The sequence below is a fragment of the Canis aureus genome, chromosome 22 (genome assembly GCF_053574225.1).
Source record: "Canis aureus isolate CA01 chromosome 22, VMU_Caureus_v.1.0, whole genome shotgun sequence".
Classification (NCBI taxonomy): Eukaryota; Metazoa; Chordata; class Mammalia; order Carnivora; family Canidae; genus Canis; species Canis aureus.
In genome coordinates, this window is record NC_135632.1 from 13,453,172 (window position 1) to 13,473,506 (window position 20,335).

At 36.5% G+C, this 20,335-nt stretch overlaps 1 protein-coding gene, 1 long non-coding RNA gene and 1 other non-coding gene across 30 annotated transcripts in view; 2 read left to right on the plus strand and 1 right to left on the minus strand.

Moving 5' to 3' along the window:
• The window catches only part of SLC9A9 (solute carrier family 9 member A9), a 654,903-nt gene that overhangs the window by 313,804 nt on the left and 320,764 nt on the right, over positions 1–20,335 (plus strand). The window lies entirely within an intron of this gene.
• The window catches only part of LOC144293770 (uncharacterized), a 69,455-nt gene that overhangs the window by 41,648 nt on the left and 7,472 nt on the right, over positions 1–20,335 (minus strand). For 7 of the 19 annotated variants that reach the window (XR_013361044.1, XR_013361046.1, XR_013361051.1 and 4 more), the window contains exons 4-6: positions 11,884–12,024; positions 10,693–10,828; positions 6,955–6,986 (exon numbers count right to left, since the gene is read on the minus strand). This is a non-coding gene — a long non-coding RNA (uncharacterized LOC144293770). Of the gene's footprint in view, positions 1–4,801; positions 4,820–6,954; positions 6,987–7,186; positions 8,779–10,692; positions 10,829–11,883; positions 12,025–20,335 lie in introns of those variants that run through there. The other 12 variants (XR_013361047.1, XR_013361042.1, XR_013361048.1 and 9 more) reach the window with 5 other exon arrangements.
• On the plus strand, positions 12,509–12,615 carry LOC144294429 (U6 spliceosomal RNA). The gene has a single exon (XR_013361809.1). It is a non-coding gene; the product is annotated as a U6 spliceosomal RNA (small nuclear RNA).

The window sequence follows — 20,335 nt, forward strand, 5'->3', positions numbered from 1 at the left end:
TTTCTTCATACACAAACAAAATTACTCTGCTTAGAGTGTTGATCACAAGTTCTCTCAAATACTGAGTATTCTCTGGGACTTTGCTTTAGAAACTGTAATCTTTAGAGTGACAACATTTTCTACATTTCCTTTTTAACCTCCTTGCTTTTCCTCTTGTCTTCCAGTTACTCCTTGTGGACATTCTTCAACATCTCTCTATAACATTAATAAAATATAGTGCTCAGAAAACTGCCTCAGCAACTCTGATGAATGGGTTAGATAGAGGTTCGTGAGTTGTTGAGGTAACATTCTTTCTTTCCTGTAGAGATTCTTTTCACTGTTATGATGGACTTGGCTGGGGGAGGCTATCACAATTTTAAAAATGCAGGATAGCATGCTATGGGTCCCTTTGATATGATGCACCATAGAAACTGCCATTTCTCTCAGAAGAGAGAAAACCCATGTGTCTTTCATTCTCCATTTTAAGAACATTGGGACAATATCTATAGAAAATTCTATTTACTTGGGTTTCTTTTCTGTCAAATAATTGTTTTGAGATTATCGCTCTGTTTATAAGTGAAAGTAGCATTTCAATTCTTTTTTTTTTCTTTTTTGCATTTCAATTCTTTATAGTGATATTCCCCACTATTAGATGGGAATAGATCCTCATTGCAAGGCTCTGAAGGATCCTTCCAGCAGGAAAGAAATGATCAGGGAAGCTGAGCAGATTGGTATGCCTCCTCTTACAGTGCCAGGTTGGTCCTTAGGCAGCCTCTCTCCCACCATCAGAGACACCATTGGTTTTAGACACAGAATTATGAAACAGTGAGAAGAAGCACATGGATTCAGTACTGTCTTGAGCCCCTGTGAGCTCTCTGTATCTATCTACTAACTTTCCAAATCTGGGATGCACATTGGATCTCATGGTTCTTGACAAAGTTATTTCTCCATTTAACCACCCCGATGTTCTGCTTCTATCTGTTATGCAAGATCATGGCCTCTGCCTTCATGCTTTTTATAGTCTCTTCCAGAGCTTCTCTGCCCCACTTCAACATTTATCATTTCTGAAGTTCCTGATGCATAAGCCGTCTTGATGCAGGTTGATGAGTAGGCCACACAAAATAGGGCCTGCACCTTCTTGACTTTAGGACACTGTTGAAAAGATCCAAGTGGGTTCAGGAAATGGTAGGTGTTAATGCCCTTTCCACACCATTCCAGCATGAACAGTAGTAGTAGCTGGCTTTTGTCAATCTAATATCTCCTGCTCGTAGCTCGGTCCCAGCTATGCTCATGGCAGCCATGTAAATATTCCTAATATTCATTTCTTCTTTGCCTTACCTCTGACACTAAGTTAAGACCTTTCTCAATCTTTTCCTGGACTTCTTCAGCAAAATGAAGCCCATGGACCATCAGTTTATAATTTGCCCCTCGGCCTCTATCCACTCTAACCCAAAGTTCTGTAATTTTTTCCCTATAAATCATCAGATGATAAATATTTTAGATTTTACAAGCCCATATGGTCCGTGGCAACTATTTAACTCTGTCATTGTACTAAAAAAGCAGCCAAACACTCCATGCAAACAGATGAACATGGCTACATTCCAATAAAACTTTATTTATAAAAAATAGGTAGTAGGCTAGATTGGGTACATGATCTGGCTGTAGTTTGCTGACTACTGCCTAATTAAACTAAGGTATCTGATATTTCTCTACAGACTCTGTGTGATGATAAATTCTCTTTCTTTGCCTGAAATGCCATTTCCTCCTTCACCTACCCGGCTGGCTTCTAGGCATCCCATCAAAACTGAACTCAAGAACACCTGCTTCTATACTGGATTCTTTCTAAATTCCATCTGCATTAGAGGTCCTCTGAGCTCCCATTTTTCCTTGAACACTCTTTCTACCACACTGAACTTTCTGTGTTGTCTTATTTCTGTCTCTCTAACTAGATCATGATTAGGCAAGCATTTATCTAATACCTAATTTATTGAACAAAATGGAGTAATTGATATGATAGAAAAGTAAAAAGTTAGATATCTAATTCAACAATGACAAATTATGAGATTTCTTTTCTTAATCCGTAGTTAGGAGAGGCTTTATTGGAGGTGTTACAAAGTGTTGTTAGGAGCAGAAGCCAGGAGGAACTGTCAGCCTCCTGAGCCTGGAGTTGGGAAAACAGAGGCAGAGATCTGTGCTTAGCTCTGCTAGTAACCAGTAAGTGTCTGGGTCAACTCTGAAACCTCCTGGGCTTCAGTAAAGTCAGCTCAATATATTGATCCATAAATATCCTTTCTATCTCTAAAAGTTTCTGGGAAATTTTCTCAATATTTTAAATCAGGATAGAATGAATATAATTTAACACTATTTAATGCCATAATCCAGTAATAACTTCAGAAATTATTGGGGAACACACAGAACCATTTTTGTCTTCATTCAATGTCTCCAGATTATTCATTTGGTGGGGGGCAAGTGTTTTTTTAAAATAGCTTTCTATTCTCCTAAATTTTCAATTCTAAGTTTTTGCACTTCTGGAAGTCTCTCAGATCTTTCAATTTCACTATTTCTAATATGTTTTACATCATAAAACCAGGTAGTCAACTTTTCTAAAAATCTTAGAATTCTGTAGAGGGTAAGGGTGAAAGGAAGCAGAACACTGTACTGAAAAGAAAACAAACTTTTGTCAAATAAAGATTCAGTTTCTACTTCTGTCATTCACAGTGTGCACCTTTGGGGAAGATACCTTCCAAACAGGTTTTCCTCATCTATAAAATGGCGATAATTATACATACCTCACACAATGTATAATTATACATAACTCACACAGTTGTTATGAAGGTCAACAATCATATATTGTTTACAGCACCTAATACATAGTAAAAACTCAGCAAATGATGCCTCCTACATTTATTTTACTATTTTTATTGGTTCTGAGGTATTCCTGTGGTCATTTTAATGCGTGGACTTAAGCTTTCACAGCCTTTTTTTTTTTTTTTTTTAAGATTTCAAATGTGTGGGCTCACAGCTGTCCTCTGAAAAGCTCAGATTGGTATAGTCAGATAGTACCTGTGAGAACACCAATACCCCAAATGACATGTAAAAGGATTCCATAAATGTGGAATCTGAATTGATAGATCTACCACTCACCACAACAGTGGAAAGTTTCCAATGTCCTAACTATGGTTTATATCTTTTTCATTCTAATAAAGAGACCCCCCCAAAAAAAGAAAACCACCTTTAATCGCCCTAGATCCCTATTGAATGCCATGTGAGCAAAGACATGATCCAATTATAGCACATTCGGAGAGCAATTTCTCCTCATTTTATTAGGCAATCAGTAAGATGTACTCTATTGTCTGTTGGAGGACTATGAATTAAAGTGCCCAGAATCAGAAGAGAGCTCTGCACAGTCTATTTTCTCCCAAGCTGGAAGTATATCTGAATGTGCTTTGTGGCTCATTAGAAGAGAGAGGCAGAAATGATTGAGAGCCAGAAAGACTGATCAAAGAACTAAATATACAGCTTACCAAATGACGCGTAGCAAGGGTGAGAGGGGAAAATGGGATCAGAAATTGATACAGGCATACCACAGAAGAGTAAAGGAGCTTGTTTAGAGAGCTAACCAGAAGCAGGACCATGAAATTGAGCCCAGGAAATACTAATCTTAACCCTCAGAGATGGTGTACTCATCATATGGTTTGTTGAAGACTCGCATAGGAAACAAAGGAAGAACCCACACTCAGTCAAGCAAAGCAACTGATTGCTGCTCTGGAGCAGGTGGGCAATCGAAAAACACACACACACAGGTTATGCTTAGAACCTATAGGAAAAGAATTATAAAATTTTAATAGAGGAGGGATATACTATATTCTTGCTTAGGAAAAGTCAATATTAAAAATGCTACTTCTCCACAAATTAATTTTTAAAATGTAATGTGGTTCCCCAAAACAATAGGACCACTCTTTTTCTAAAATTGGATAAAATTATTGACAGTTCATATGGAAAAATACATGAGTTACAATAATGTCTAAAGCAATCCTGAAAAGAACAGATTAATAGAATGATACAATTACTATAATTATTGCAATGTGGTACCAGGTCAGGAACAGGTCAAAAAAACAAGATAGAACACTCAGAAGCAAACACATGTGTGTCTCAGACATGCATGCACATGTATTAGATGTTTAAAGTAGATTACAGTTCAGTAAAAGGAGATAAAATTGGGCCGTGTTGCTGGCTAATTATGAAAAAAACAAAAGAGAAAGTATGTTACAACTCTACCATCATAACTTACACATGAAAACAAATTCCAGATATTTTAAAATGTAAAAAAAATAAAATAAAATACATAAAATCACCAATTACTACTACTGAATACTACTCAGTAGCACTTAATAAATATTTGTGAAGTAGTGGTCATAAAATACGATTTAAAGAAATGATTTTATTGCAAAATTTGAGATTTTCTGAGTTATATTCTAAAGACCCTGGTTGCCAGGGCTTGAAACATGCTGAAATTACCGAATATTTCACAAATTTTGCAGGACTCTAGTTAATTTTCGTTTCGGTATTATCTACGGCTGCCAGAAAATTAATCATTTGCTATTGGTATTTGGAATTCCTTTTCTATACTTTTCAACTCTAAGGTGGTTTTTGAAAAGAAAGAAAGGAAAAAAAAAAAAAAAGAAAAGCATACCTCAGACCCCCCTGAGTTAAACATTAATCATGTGACTCTGACCACAGCACAGCATTTGGGAGGAAGGTAATTGATCACAGTCAAAGCAGCTTGCCATAAGAAAATGTTTTGTATCTTTTCAGTAGTTCCTGGAGTCAAGGAATCAAACTGAGAGGAGAATACAAGCAGTATATTATTGGGAGGCTATTGCAATCAGCACAGCTGTTTCCAAATTGTTTGTCACATATTTCAGCCCCCGCTGTTTTCTTGTTTTTCTTTTTTTTACATTAGGGGGAAAAAATCCATATTGTTCGGATTTAGCTTTCTTAAAGTGCTTCAGGTTTCTAAGGCAGTTCTTTAAGTAAGTTGCTACTGAGGTAATTCCTTTTGTTTATGTGTAATATGCAAATCGAAATAACAGTACTCCCCTCTATGTGGCAGGCTGGAACGTTTCAGTGAGAGGTGTCATAGAGTTTGCCCTCAGGGAAGTATGAAAATATAACTTGGTGCCAATCAGCTGGGAACTCCCGTGCGTGTCATTTCAAATCAGCTCACACTAGTTACAGGTATTTTGGTCTGTTTTGCTATAAACAAAAGGATACCATGAAATGGAGGTTTGACAAACACTCAGTTCTATTGGGGAACCTTGACATCACCTCAAAAAAAGCAATTATTTGCCTCTACTTTCTTTTTAAAAAAAAAATAATTTATTTATTTAGAGAGGGAGAGACAAATAGCACACGCAAGGGGAGAGACAGAGAGAGAAGGAGAGAGAATCCCAAGCAGACTCCACCTTGAGCTCTGTGTCCCATGGCTCTGACTGAGGTCGTGACCTGAGCTGAAACTGAGTTGGATGCTTAACTGACTGAGCCACCGAGGAACCCCTAACTTTGCTTTCAACTGGGCATCCATATTGGTGGCCTGGCATCCTAACTGCCAGGTTCCTCTTGCAAACCTGTCAGAGCACTAGGGCACCACTCTGAAGGTCAATGTGACTTAATGCCAAGCCAGCTCCTTGCTAGCCATGAAAGATTATCCATGAGTAAGAGATTGTCTGAAGGCAATGGGATCGCACACGATTTGGCTCTACTTGGAGGGCAATATTCCACTTCAATGGGCTGCATTCAAACAAACTCACATGGGTTCAGAGTTTGAAACTTTGAAACAGGCTACATGCAAATTTTAACTGTTTTCTGTCATATACAGTGATATCTACTTCATCAGCAATCTTGATGCTGCCGATGGCAATCACTGTCTATGTGGAGACAAGGCCAGTGCAACTCTGAAGTGACCTAACCCATGTGGGGCAGACTGGGATGCTGTCTTGAATAAAGGCCAGCACTCACTGTCTTTTAGATGCTTCTAACATTGATGATTAACCCAAATCAGCTTAAGAGTACCCCATGCTTTAATCTCTAATTGCTTCACATTGACCTCTATGTCATTGTCCTTGACCTCTTGATTTTCCTTCCAAGATACATTCTAAGTTAAGCTACTGTGTATTTTTTGGGTTATGCTCCCAGGCCCTAGAATACTTCCTAGTCACCTTATAGAAAAAGATCTAATTTTAAGGCAACTTTGCAGACTAATTGGGTGCAAAGTGATCCGTCAAAAATTCTTTCCATAGATGAATATTCCATTCTGAGGGTTTTTTTTTTCATGTATCATTTTGATTTTTGAGGTGCCACAGATCAGGTTTATACTGCTTTGTTTTCTTCTCTGAGTATCTTTTTGGTTTTTTGCTGTTTCCTCCACCCACTCACACCTCCATTCCCAGAATACAAGGGAAATTAAATGTTCAAAATGTATATTCATTTGAAAAAAAAATCTAAATAATCAACATTTAGGATTGTGCCCAATACTCCTGATTGGAAAGGTTTTTAATGGATTGAAGATAAAAATTGATTAAAAATGAATGTTTCTCTCCACTATGTCATGATTTGGTAACCTTTTATATAAAGGATATGGGGTGGTATAAGAGGAGAACATAGAACAAACGTAATAGCCAGAGATTAGTTAGCTGAAGTTAACTAAGGGTTAAATTAAATTTTATAAATTAAAGAAAAAATATCGAAAGACCCAAGTCTGAAAAATTTTAGTACTTGTCCTTGTTTGTATTTTTATTGCTGTCCCACCTTTAAATTAATTGGTGCACTTTAGAAAACAATAAATTGTAGACAAGCAAAAATAAGTACACTAGAACCCCTGCCATGATCCAACCTACTCAAAGACAGCCACTATTATATATATACCATTTCTTTTGCTCATACATATACATAATATATACATATAAACAGGCATACCTCAGAGATATTGTGTGTTTGCTTCCAGACCTCTGTAATAAAGCAGATATTGCAATAGAGTGAATATTACAAGAAAGTAAGTCAAATGAATTTTTGGTTTCCCAGTGCATGTAGAAGTTATGTTTATACTATATATGGTAGCCTATTAAGTATATAATAGCATTATGTCTAAAAAATGTACATACTGTAATTTTAAAAATACTTTATTGTTAAAAGATCCTAACCATCATCCGAGCTTTCAACAAGTCATAATGAGGGGTCATGTGTCGATGTTGATGGCTGCTGACCGATCGGGTTGCTTGATGATTGGGTGGCTGTGGCAATTTCTTAAGATGACAATGAAGTGTGCTGCATCAATTGACTCTTCCTTTCACAGTGATTTCTTTGTAGCTGCTTTATAGCATTTTGCCCACTGTAGAACCTCTTTCAAAATTGGAGTTAATCCTCTCAAACCCTGCTGCTACTCTATCGAGCAAGTTTATGTAATATTTTACATCCTTTGTTGTCATTTCAGTAATCTTTGCAGCATCTTCCCCAGGGGTAGATTCCATCTCAAGAAAGCTCCTTTTTTGCTCATCCGTAAGAAGCAACTCCTTATCTGTTAGTTCAATCATGAGATCGCAGTGATTCAGTCGCATCTTCAGGCTCCACTTTTAACTCTAGTTCTCTTGCTATTTCCACCACATCTGTATCTCCTCCACTGAAGAAGTCTTGAACCCCTTAAAATCATCAGTGAGGCTTGGAATCCACTTCTTCCAAACTTCTGTTAATGTTCTATTTTGACCTCTTGCAATGAATCATGACTATTAGTGGCATCTAAGATGATGAGTCCTTTCCAGAAAGCATTCAACTTACTTTGCCCAGATCCATCAGAGGAATCACACTATCTGTAACAGCTATAGCCTTATGAAATGTATTTCTTAAATAAAAAGACTTGAAAGTTGAAATTACTCCTTGATTCATGGGCTACAAAATGGATGTTGTGTTGGCAAGCATGAAAACAATAGTAATTTTGTTTTATTTCTCCATCAGAGCTCTTGGGTGACCAGGCACATTGTCAATAAGCAGTAATATTTTGAAAGGAATATTTATTTCTGAACAATAGATCTCAACAGTGGGCTTAAAATATTCAGTAAGCCATGTTATGAACAGATGTGCTATCATCTAGGCTTTGTTGTTCCATGTATAGAGCACAAGCAGAGTAGATTTAGCATCATTCTTAAGAGTCCTAGGACTTTTTTAATGGTAAGTGAGCATTAGGTTAAACTTAAAGTCATCAGCTGCATTACCCCCTGATAAGAAGTTCAGGTTCTCTTTTGAAGCTTTGAGACCAGACATTGACTTCCCCTCTCTAGCTATGAAAGTCCTAGATGGCATCTTCCAGTTGAAGCTGTTTTGTCTATGTTGCAAATCTGTTGTTTTGTGTAGCCAGCTTCATTAATTATCTTAGTTAGATCCTCTGTGTAGTTTGCTGAAGCTTCTACATCAGCACTTGTTGCTTCACATTTTACTTTTATGTGACCGAGACAGCTTCTTTCCTCAAACCTCATGAACCAACCTCTGCTGGCTTCAAACTTTTCTTTTGAAAATAGGTTCCTCACCTCTTTTAGCCATCATAGAGTTGAGCAGAGTTAGGGCCTTGCTCTGGAGTAGGATTTGGCATAAGAAAATGTTGTGACTGGTTTGATCTTCTATCCAGACCACTAAAACTTTCTCCATTTCAGCAATATAGTTTTCTATATTTGTTTTCTTATCCTTCATGTGTTCACTGGAGTAGCACTTTTAATTTCCTTCAAGAAATTTTCCTTCGCATTCACAACTTGGCTGTTTGGCACAAGAGACCTAGCATTCAGCCTATCTCAGCTTTCAAAATGCCTTCCTCATTAAGATTAGTCATTTCTAGCTTTTGACTTAAAGTGAGAGACATGCAACCCTCCCCTTCACATGAACATTTAGAGACCATTGTAGGATTATTAATTATCCTAATTCTAATATTGTTGTGTCTTAAGGAATAGGGAGGCCCAAGGAGAAGGTAAGAGGCAGGGTGAAGGCTGGTTTGTGGAACATTCAGAATACAAACAACATCTATCAAGTAATTTCTCCATCTTATATGAGTATAGCTCATGCGACCCCCCAAAACAATTACAATAGTAACCTCAAAGACACTGATCAGGGATGCCTGGGTGGCTCAGCAGTTAAGCATCTGCCTTTGGCCCAGAGCGTGATCCTGGATCCCAGGATCCAGTCCCACATCAGGCTCCCTGCATGGAGCCTGCTTCTCCCTCTGCCTGTGTCTCTGCTTCTCTCTCTGTGTGTCTCTCATGAATAAATAAGAAAAATCTTAAAAAAAAAAAAAAAACACAAAGACACTGATCACAGACCACCATAACAAATATAATATTAATGAAAAAGTTTGAAATATTGGAAGAATTACCAAAATGTGACACAGAGACCCAGAGTAAACAAATGCTGTTGGAAAATTGGTGCCAATAAACATGTTGGAAATAGGGTTGCTATAAACCTTCACTTAGTAAAAAAAAAAAAAAAGTACAATATCTTCAAAGTATAATAAAGTGAATCACAATAAATCAAGCATGTCTCTACCTTATTTAGAGATTGTATCATACCATACAAAGTGTTTGAAAATATTTAACCAATCATCTTTGGTGGGATATTAGTTTTATTTTACTACATGTTGGCAAATTTTCACTACTACAAAGAGGAACAATAATAATTAGTAAAAATAGAAATTGAAAACTCAAGAGAAAGGCAAGAAAATTATTCTAGAAATTGACAAAAATATCTAAAAGCTAAACATTATAAATCAGATTCACTGAACACCCAAGCTACCTATTCATGAAAAAAAAATGTGTTGATGATAATTATATTCTTCTGACTAAATAATCTTATTTAACAAATTGCTTGTACCACCCAGTCCCTTTATTAGGTCCCAATAAAGATTTTGCTGCAAGTATGTGGTTCTTGTGAGAAAAGACCACTTTCTGAGCCCCAGGTGTTCTACATTTAACATACTTCAGATCTACTTCTTGCCCCTTCAACCTGCTATTCTTCTACCAACCTTTTCCTCCAGATGTTAATTTATAGGAATACTCAAATCATTGCTTATAAATTAACTTTTGCACAATCAACCAGACTTTAACATAACACTTAATTGTTCCTACCTTTATCTTCTTAATCTTTTTACTAATTTCAGATAAATTATCTTTCTTTCTTGACTTGGGGCTAGATTCCAGGACCCTGAGATCATGACCTGAGCCGAAGGAAGATACTTAACCAACTGAGCCACCCAGGAGCTCCCTCTTTCCTCCTTCTTAAGCAGTATTTTGGCTTGCCTCTACTATCTACTTTACTGTTAATATGTTTTTCTTCCATCACCAAAACTAGCAAATGAATTGTGTTACTCTGCTTTCTTATATCCCTCTTTAACCCCTATAAACTGGCTTCTTTCCCTTGACTTAACCAAACCTGCTTCTCCATTTCTTTTTTTTTTTTTTTTTGCCATTTCTTTTATTCTATTCAAACTGCCCTTTCCAAGAACTCAGCCTTTTTTCTTCTCTGAAACATCAAAAACTGTTCAACTACCTACCTGTGAGAGCTCTCCTCTCTTCCATCCATTCCTTTCCCTGCTCTAATCTAGCTTTCTGTCTTTCCCTAAACCCTTGCTATGTTGTCTTACTACTTCTCTTTCTCCTGATCACCTTACGAATGTATCCCTACCTTTGTTTCTCTCTTGGCACTTTTGCCCTTCGGCAAGTTGTCTGTTCTCATAGTTTCACATCCACTCCCTGTTTCATGAATATAGGTTTCTGGATGAATATAGGTTTCATGAATATACTTTCTTGAATGTAAGTTTCTGCAAAGGGAACGTAAGGATCAATTATTTTGAGATACTGCATGGTGAATATAGCTTTATTCTCCTCTCATGCTTAGGATGATACTTTGGCTGGCTATAGAATTTTAGGTTAGAAATCGGGTTACTTCAAATATTTCAATACATGTTTCCTTGTCTTCCAGCTTTCAGTGCTGCTTTCAAAAATCCAATGCTGTATGACTCTGATACCTTTGTATGTGATTTATTTTTTATATTTCAAGGAATTATTTAAATTTTCCTTCATATTCCTTTTGTTTCAAAATGCCACAGTAATGTGCCCAGTATAATGTTCTTTTCTATTCACTGTGCTTTATATTTGGTGAGCCCCACAATTTAGAAATTTATACCCTGCAGTCTTGGAAATTTTCTCATGCCGTTTGTCTGATCATCTCATTTTCTCCTTTTTAATTCTTCAACTATATCTATCTAAGTATCTATCTATCATCTGCCTATTAATATAAACATTTTCTGGAAAATTTACTCAACTTTATATTCCAATTTTGAAAATTTCATTTCAACTCTTGCATTTTGTTATTTCTAAAAGCCCCTTCTTGTTTTTAGGTTGTTTCTTTTTCTAGGATCCTATTCTTATTTCATGAATACAATATCTTCTCTTGCCTCAGAATATTGATAATAGGTTTCAGGATATTTTTTTTAGTGCCTTAAATTTTGTCTGTTTTCTGCAAGTTCTTTTTTTCTGTCTTTTCATTCTGTTCTCTGTTTCTCCTCACCCCATTAGAAAGGCTTAACTGAATATCCATATTTAAGAGAAAGGGAAGGGGGGAGGCCTCAGAAGGCACAGGAAATGAGTTAGGGGCAGGTTCTGAGCTTGTCAACCAGTGAGCCTCATTGAAGGATAATTGGGGAAACTGGTGTTTATTTGGTAGCACCTCCAAATTTAAGTATCTGTGAACCAGTTTCTCCAAATAATTCCTGTACTAGGAGGTATAAGCCAATTACCAATATTCTGGCAGACCTATATGGAAAAGGGTTTGGAGGTTCTCACAGTTTATTACATGGACTTTTGCTTAACCTACCTCTGTATGCCTCTCTTCCTCTCCTCTGTACCTATTGTCCCCGGTCCAGAACATTCCTCAATCAGTCTCCGAAGAAAGAAAATCCTCATGATGTGGGGTATGTGATAATGGCAGGCTGCTCAGAGAAACAGATCAAATATCCTAAATTTAACAAAACAGTGTTGAAGTTTAGAAACATAAATATTCAAAAGTAATGGGTAAAATTATAAAAGTCCTGATTAATGCTGAGGAATCGGCTCTACCAGATACTAAAATGTACTTTGAAGCTCTAGCCATCAAAGTTTGGTGCTTGTGAAGGAAAAGGCTGACAGCTTCATGGAAGATTGAGTCACAAAAAACTCCAAATGACACATGTGGGTATTTTGAATATCCTAAAAGTGTTTTTTTTTTATCTTGTAGAGAAAAGATGAATTATAACAGGATATTCATTGCAATGTTATTTATGAAAGCAAAAAATTAAAAACAATCTAAGTGTTCACCAATATGAAACTTGTTTAATACACATGATAACTTCATACAACACTTGCAGCTGTTCAAAAGAATGAAATAATTCTGTGTGAGCTGATTAGGAAGAGATCCAATACATGACTTAAGAAGCAATTTGCTGACTAATATGTATGGTATTGTGCTCGCTTCGGCAGCGCATATACTAAAATTGGAACGATACAGAGAAGATTAGAATGGCCCCTGCGCATGGATGACACGCAAATTCGTGAAGTGTTCCATATTTTTTTTTGTATGTTGCAAAAAAAAAAAAACAACAATATGTATGGTATTATCTCACATTTGTTCTGAAAGAGAGCGTATCTATTTGCTGATCTAAGCATGAAAGATCTAGAAGCATAAGAAATACTAATAGTACCCCAGGGAATGGGAATCCGGGATTGGGAATGGAGGGGAAGAGTCTTTCACTTTTCACTTTATACCCTCTGAACTCTTAGATTTTTTCTTCACTTTTTTTCCCAGGAGAATATATATCTGTATAGCTAAACTTTTGTTAAACATTAATAACTACAACATTGCTAGCTTGCCATCCAAATACTAGATTGTGAAATAGTTTTTAAATGTAATTGAAAAAATATTGATCCTAGGCTGGCCTACCCTATAGCAAATTGGCCCATGAGCTGGGATTTATTTCTTCAGGCTTGTTATCATACTATATCTTTGCCCTCAACAACTCCAGCTGCCAATCATCATGTTTCCTTGCTTGCTTTCTTTAGAGCCAGACATCTAAAGTTCTTAGATCACTCTCTCCAGAATTTTTATTTACTTACCTTGCTGCAACATAAGAGTTACCCAGATATCTGTTCTCCTCAATCATTTGCTACAGTTGCAACAGATCTGTATACAAAACAGTCTTACAAAGAATAGACTGATCTTCACCCCTCCCTGCTTTAACTCACTGGAGTGGGGAAATAGATCACAGTACCCACAAACTACACAACAAACTAGGATCCATCTAGGAAACTAGAGAATTTACATAATTTCACATTTCTTTTCTTCTAGAGAAAACTTTTTAAATGATTCAACTACATACAAATAGATGGCAAATAAAACATATTCATTACCCAGATCATTTTAAAAGATTGATATTATTTCAGAACCGTTTTATAGGAATAAAAATACAGCTGCTATTGTAGTCTTCTTATTTACTTCTTTCTCTAACTCTCTTCTCCCTGAGGGTAACCACAACCCTAAAGTCAGTATGTGTTTTTCCTGACCCTTTTTATATGCCCTACATCTGTATGTACCTATAAACAATATACAACACATTTCTGTGTTTTAAACAATTTACATAAATGGTACTATGTTGTACCTTCTTGTTTCAATTAGATTGCATTCAGCTATAAGTAACAACAACAACAACAACAAAAACAACAAAAAACCCTCTACCAAGCATTAAACAATTGTTATTTGTCTCACATAAGAGAAATCTAGGGAAAGGTGGCTCAGTGGTGATTGAGTGGCATAGTCATGTCATCAGAAATGGTAGTGACATTATCTATAATTCTGTTGCACTATCCTAGTGTGTGGCTTTCTATCTACTGGCTACAAGTTGGCTACCAAACCTTAGGAGCTCACATTCCAGAAAAGAAAAAGAGGGGAGTCAATGGCAGAAAGTCTTCTCCTTATTTTGTTTTTTTTCTTTGAGAAGGGAAATCACGCAAAGATTTTAGTACATCTCATTTGCTAGAACTGATGCACCATTTGCTGTAAGAGAGGACAAGATACTGAGTATTTTAGCTTTTCTGCTTCCTTAGTACAGAAAATCACTGTGAAAAGGGGGTTATTAGTGACTTTTAGGTTATTAGTCATGATGTCTTCTATTTTATTCTTTTACAACTTCCTTTTTCCATTTGCCATTATTTTTTTTACAACTCAGCCATATTGGTAATTCTAGATATAATCCATTCATGTTAATTGCTCTGTAATATTTTATTATATAAATATATCCATTTATTTGTGCATTGCTGTGCCCAAGATTGCAAATCCTAGAGCAAGGAGCTGACACCGATGCAAACACAGGAGGGTTTATTTACAAGCTCGAGCTTGGGTCCAAGTATACCCTACACAGCGGGGCAGGGACTTGGACCCTGAGGCTAAGAGGCGTAGAAGTTTTATAGGGGGCCGTGGCCAATGAGATTGTAACACACACAGAAAGTTGCACAGTCATGTCGGTCCACACGCAGGTGGCCAATTGAATTACATTTTATCCTATAGTATCCATTTGAACTGGCCTATTACTTTGGTCAGAATTGGCACCCAGTTTTGGCGGGCACAAGGCGGGGTTACTTTGTTATGAGCCGATTTCCAGTAAGGCTGTGCCCAGCGGCTTGCCTAGGGTGGGGCAGCGCCTTAAGCAATAAGCAGGTCATGTGGGGATGATACAGGAGGTGGCAGGTGCAGCACAAAATGGAGTTAGTCCTGCTCTGCTTGTCCAGGGGTAGGGGATTTTTGTTAAATTTCCTGGGTCGCACATGCATCTTCCTGTTGATGGATCTTTAACTTGTTGCCACATATTCACTGTTACAAAAATGCCATGTGAGTATCCTTGTATATATCTCTTTGTGCTCGTGTGAGAATTTTATGTGTAATACATATTACATAATAGTATACTATACAATAAATGCATTATACAACATATCTTTATGTTTAGTATATTTATATTTATTTTATATTTAGTATATTGTATATTACATATATATTAAGGGGTGCCTGGGTGGCTCATTTGGATGAGCATCTGACTCTCAGTTTAGGCTCAGGTCATGATCTCAGGGTCATGAAATCAAGCCCCATGTCCAGCTTTGTGCTCAGTGGAAAGTCTGCTTGAGATTATTTCTTCCCCTCCCCCTGCAAGTTCTCTTCTCTCTCTTTCTCTCTCTCTGTCTCAAATAAATAAATAAATAGATAAATAAATAAATAGTATAAATCATTTATATATATAGTAGAATAGAATGATAGGTAACATTATTTTCATCTCTGATCTCACACACAAACATACACACGTATCTTATTTTGTGCTTTCAGTGTAAATACTTTTTCAATGCATTTTGTTTTTGCCTTTTCTGCTTTCATTTAGACTATGGAGTTCTTGCTATCCCTTTGTTGATGTTATTCTACCACCATGAAGTGATTCATTTTAGTTCCTTTTATTGTTTTAGTCAATATCCTTACATTCTAAATGCATAATTCACATAACATACATAATCAACAAAGTCCAAAATAAATCAATGTCTCTGGCATCATCCTTCCTAATTCTGAGAAATTAAAATGCTTTAACTCTTCCATCATTCCTTCCATCATTCATGTCATTAATCATCTAGTATTTTAGTTCCACCTCATTTTAACCATTCAATGATCACAATTATTTTTACAATCAGTGCTTATTTTGGTTTATCTTATGTTTAATATTTTCTTTGCTTAGCATTGCATGTACCTACTCTTCCCTCTGTGTCCAGTTTTCTTCTTTCTGAAGCTTTTCTTTAATGATTCTTTTACTAAAGATATGTGATTAGTAAATTATCTCAATAGTAGTAATTTAGTAGTAAATTACTGTGTTGCATCTTTTCAGTTTATTGTGCATGACTCTTAGCATTCTTTTATATTTTTCTTCTCTTTATTTGCCTGTGTTCTGGATCATTTCTTCCGATCCTGTTCTCTGATCTTCTTTTGAGCTGTGCTGATTTTTTTATTTTATTGTCTGTGGTTTACTTTCTAAATTTTGGTCTGGTTCTTTTTCATATTGGCTATGTTCTTTCATTATGTTTTATATTTACTTTTAAGATATTAGTAATCATTTTAAAAGTAGCTGTTTTTTTATGTCTTTTAGATTGTGCAGTTGTTTTTATTTCTTATCGTACTAGTTCTTTCTTTTAAATTTGTTTTTAATTTTATGCCTTCCCTTCATTGTGGTTACTATTTTTATATTATCGCATATATTTTTTATGTTTTGTGAAACAAAGTTATAATGAAAAGAGAGGGATATTGGTTTATATTGTACTTCAGTTCAGTTAAAGAAAACATACAAACACATCTTTTTGTGAGGCTTTTTCTTTTCTTTAATAGCGTCAGCTGGAGCTTGTCATTCTTGCTTTGAGTTTTCACTTTGTTTCTTACTCCTAGGGATTCCTATTCCTTTATTTTGAGTTCAGCTATGTGTTTAAAAGTTGTTATAATTTACATATAGATTTATATACACTAATACAGGAGGGAATTCTGCATTAGTTTAGTTCTATTGGTTTCTAGAACAATCTATTAATGACTTTCTGAAGACACTTAATTTGCTTAACACTGCTCTGTACTCCTGTCAGCACCTAATGATGTCATGAGGTCATTGAAAACAAATAGTGGTCTTAAAAGTGGTTTCTGTAAAAATTCCTTTAATATGTGCCAAAGATAATATCTGCTAATATGATTGTCTAAAGCGGAAGTAAACATGTAGGCCATCAGCCAGATTCCATCTGTAGACATATTTTGTTTTGTCCATCCATTGTTTAAGTATTTTATGTTAGTTTCCAATTAAAAATTGGCTAATTTCACATAATGGTTAAGAGTTTTAGTGTCTCTTAAAAACAAACAAGCGAACAAAAATAACCAGAAAAACACAGTTCCTCTTGCATCCTTGTGCCAGTATTAAGAGCTGCTGGCTCCAGTATTACAGTTCTCACTACCCTCCTTTGTTTCTACACATAGCTTGTTCCTTTACATTGTAGGTGTGGCCTCGTAAGCACCTGTGTTTGCAATTTCTGGTCTTAAGAATGAAAAATGTTTCTGGATTATCAGCAAATAAACCAGCATTCAGATCCTAATTATGTGTAAGGGCTAATTAATCTGGTTAGCTGTTGAATGTTTTAACATGTAGACACTTCGTAACTCATTAAGGTCAGAACGAGGATCCTGCTTTTTGGTATGCTCCACTGGAAGTGTATTTATGATCTAAGTGAGTGATCTAAGTGATCTAAGGTCCTGTATTACTACCTTAACTGTAGTAATAGAACATATGGGTTCTGATGTGGTTTAGGCAAGCAGAAAAGAGGCTTTCATTTCTGCTTTGTATTGGTCCATCTGTATCTTTGTGAGGTCTGGTGGTTCCTTTGGAAGCAGAAGCTCCAGAACTCCCTCTAATTCTTGTTTCAACTGCTGGGCCCTTGATGGAAACTTGACAGAATCTGTGGGTAATTAATAAGAATTGGACATGCTTCCAACTCCAAATTATTTCTTCTTTCTAGTTTTGCAAGAATTCAGCAGTACTGTAAACTGTTATTAAATAGCTTTATTATTCTTTGGTAGGTTAGTTATTAATTTGGTCAGTCTTAATAGGAAAAAAATAGCCTTTATTGTCTCACAATCTCTTCCATATAAACTGTGTTCCCAGATACTCAGAAGCATGTGTTTTTGACTCGTGCCCCATATACTTCTACCTCCATGCCCTGCCCCCCACCCTTGCTTTAGCTGCACTAAACCTTTCACCATGTCCTAGATGACTCCTATTCTCCCTGAGACCTGGTGCCAGCCTCTTTTTCATCAAGACCAGTTCTGGTTGCTGTGTTAAGACAGAAGTCATTTTCTCTCACTGACACTCTCATTTTGCTTTATTGACTCTGTGAAGAGCATGATGGCTGTCACCTAGTTTTATGGTTGACTTTCCATATTTCTGTTCACCACTAGGTTTTGAACTTCTTCTTCAACTTTATTTTTGTTTTGGTTTTGACCTTCTTAAGAGGAAGTCCCACTTCTTGTGTTATTCATCTTTGCATTGCTAGAGCCTAGCAGTCTGCTCAGCACCTAACACAAACTCAGCAAACTCAGAATGCTTTGAATTCAACTTAATTACTTCAACAAAGGATATGAGTTGGTTTATAGGGCTAAGGAATATTTATTTTCGAAAAGAATAAGTAAATGTAAAAGATGATAACACATCACTTAAAAGAAAGAAGAATGTGGATATCTGGCACAAATCAGGTTCTTACTTAACATTAAATTTTGTTCAGAGCCTCCTGGCAACAAGGTGAAAAGGGAAGTACGTAAGTTTTATATAGTTCTCTAAGTCAGTTAAATAAAGCACACAAATCATTTGACAGTGTTGTTTTGTTACTAAACTCTATGAAAAATAGGGCATAGAATGGCATAGTAGGCAATGTCCTTGATTAGCCATAGGAAAGACCAGAAGTGTTTTTCAAATTGACCTTCTAAAATCCACCCTCCATAAAAGCTAAAAACAAAGCAACAATCCCTAACTGAATAAAGTCAATACTGTAATAGTTCCTTAAAGTTATTTACTGATGCTGTGATATAAAATAAAACTAAATTCTAAGTAACTCTTAGTTATATATTGCGGTGTAACAAATTACCTCAAAACTCTGCTGCTTAATGTGGAAAACATTTATCTCACAGTTTCTGAAGGGCTGTTAGGCTGGGTTGTCTTGTAGGGTCTTTCATGGAGTTGTAGTCAATGTAACAGCAGCACTGTAGTCTATGAAGACTCAACTGGAATGAAGGATATACTTCCAAGTTGATTCACAGGGCTGTTGGCAGAATGCTTTACTTCCTAGCCACACAGACTACGGTATAGGCCTCGGCATAAGTTGGCATTCCCCAGAAAGAGGAATCCAAGAGAAAAATCGTGATATAGCACATGTGAGAAAATGAGAGAGCAACCAAAATGGAAGCTACAGTAACTTTTAAAATCTACTCCTAGAAGTGACATACTATATCACTTCGTCTCTATTCTGTTGGTCACATAGACCAACCCTGGTACAGTGTGAGAGGGACTACACATGCGTAAAGACACCAAGTGTCAGGGATTGCTGGGGGCCATTTCACAGGATGGTGACCAGAGTAAATGCTTGGTACTCATATACTTTTGGCGGTCTTTCTTAAACTTCGGACATGAGCACTTTTACATACCTCATGAAGACCATTCAGAGTTGATGTCTATGGCTAGAAGTCAATATTTATGCTGTTGATTCATGAGAGATGTGTATATCCCAGAAGACAAATGTACTTGGTGTAGTGTGAAAATGTGCAAGCCTGATGTGTGTGTTTCTTTCCCATCTCTGCAGTGATAAGGTCAACAGCTTCCTCAAAGAAATTTGGATATGCTCAAGGGGCTTAGAAGAGCTGCACGTAGATTTCTACACATAGAATCTGAAAGAGAAACTCCTGCCTTTAAAACCTTTAAGCTCACATGCGGTCATAGGCATTCTCAGTCACAAGTCTGGGAAATGCCATTTCCACTGCCTGGCTTTTGGTAGGGCTGCATCTTAAATGGTCCTCAGGGACAGAGCTGAAACTGAAATAAAGAAATGGTCTTATAATGTTAGAGGGATTCCTTTGGAGAAAGTCAGGTACTATTATTGTCTGTATTATACAGTTGGGTTAAGTAATTTATCCCGTATTATAGAGCTAAGTATCAGATATCTTATTCAACCAGGTTCTCTCATTTTAGACTACATGCAGAATTATCCTACTTGTGCCTGTATTTCCTGTAGTTTTTAAAAAGGAAATATTAAAACATTAAAAATGAATGAAATATTAATTAAAAGAACACAGAACTACTATTAAGTAATGTATTTAAGTATAAGAATTTCTAGAGGGTAAAGGAATTGCTACAATTTAACTGAGTCCCTTTAAAGGCAGTAAGTAAATGTTTGAAGCAACTGACCCGATACAACTGCCTTTCCTTACTTGGGCGGAACTTCTGAGAGAGCAGACTTTAGCTAAGATGTCAATGTTGAGATCTTGAGAGGTGTTGACCTAGAGTCCCTGGATCTGAGCCAGAGCATCCAGCATGGGTCAGAAGCATGGACAGGAAGGAGGCCGGTGGCTGTGGGGCCGGCTACGTGCCGCTGGTCCCATAGTGAGCAAGCCAGAGATTTGTGAAAGCAAAACAGTTCAGCAGAGGTCCATTCTCTCCTGACTCTTGGCTGCTCTGAAACATTATTTTGAAACA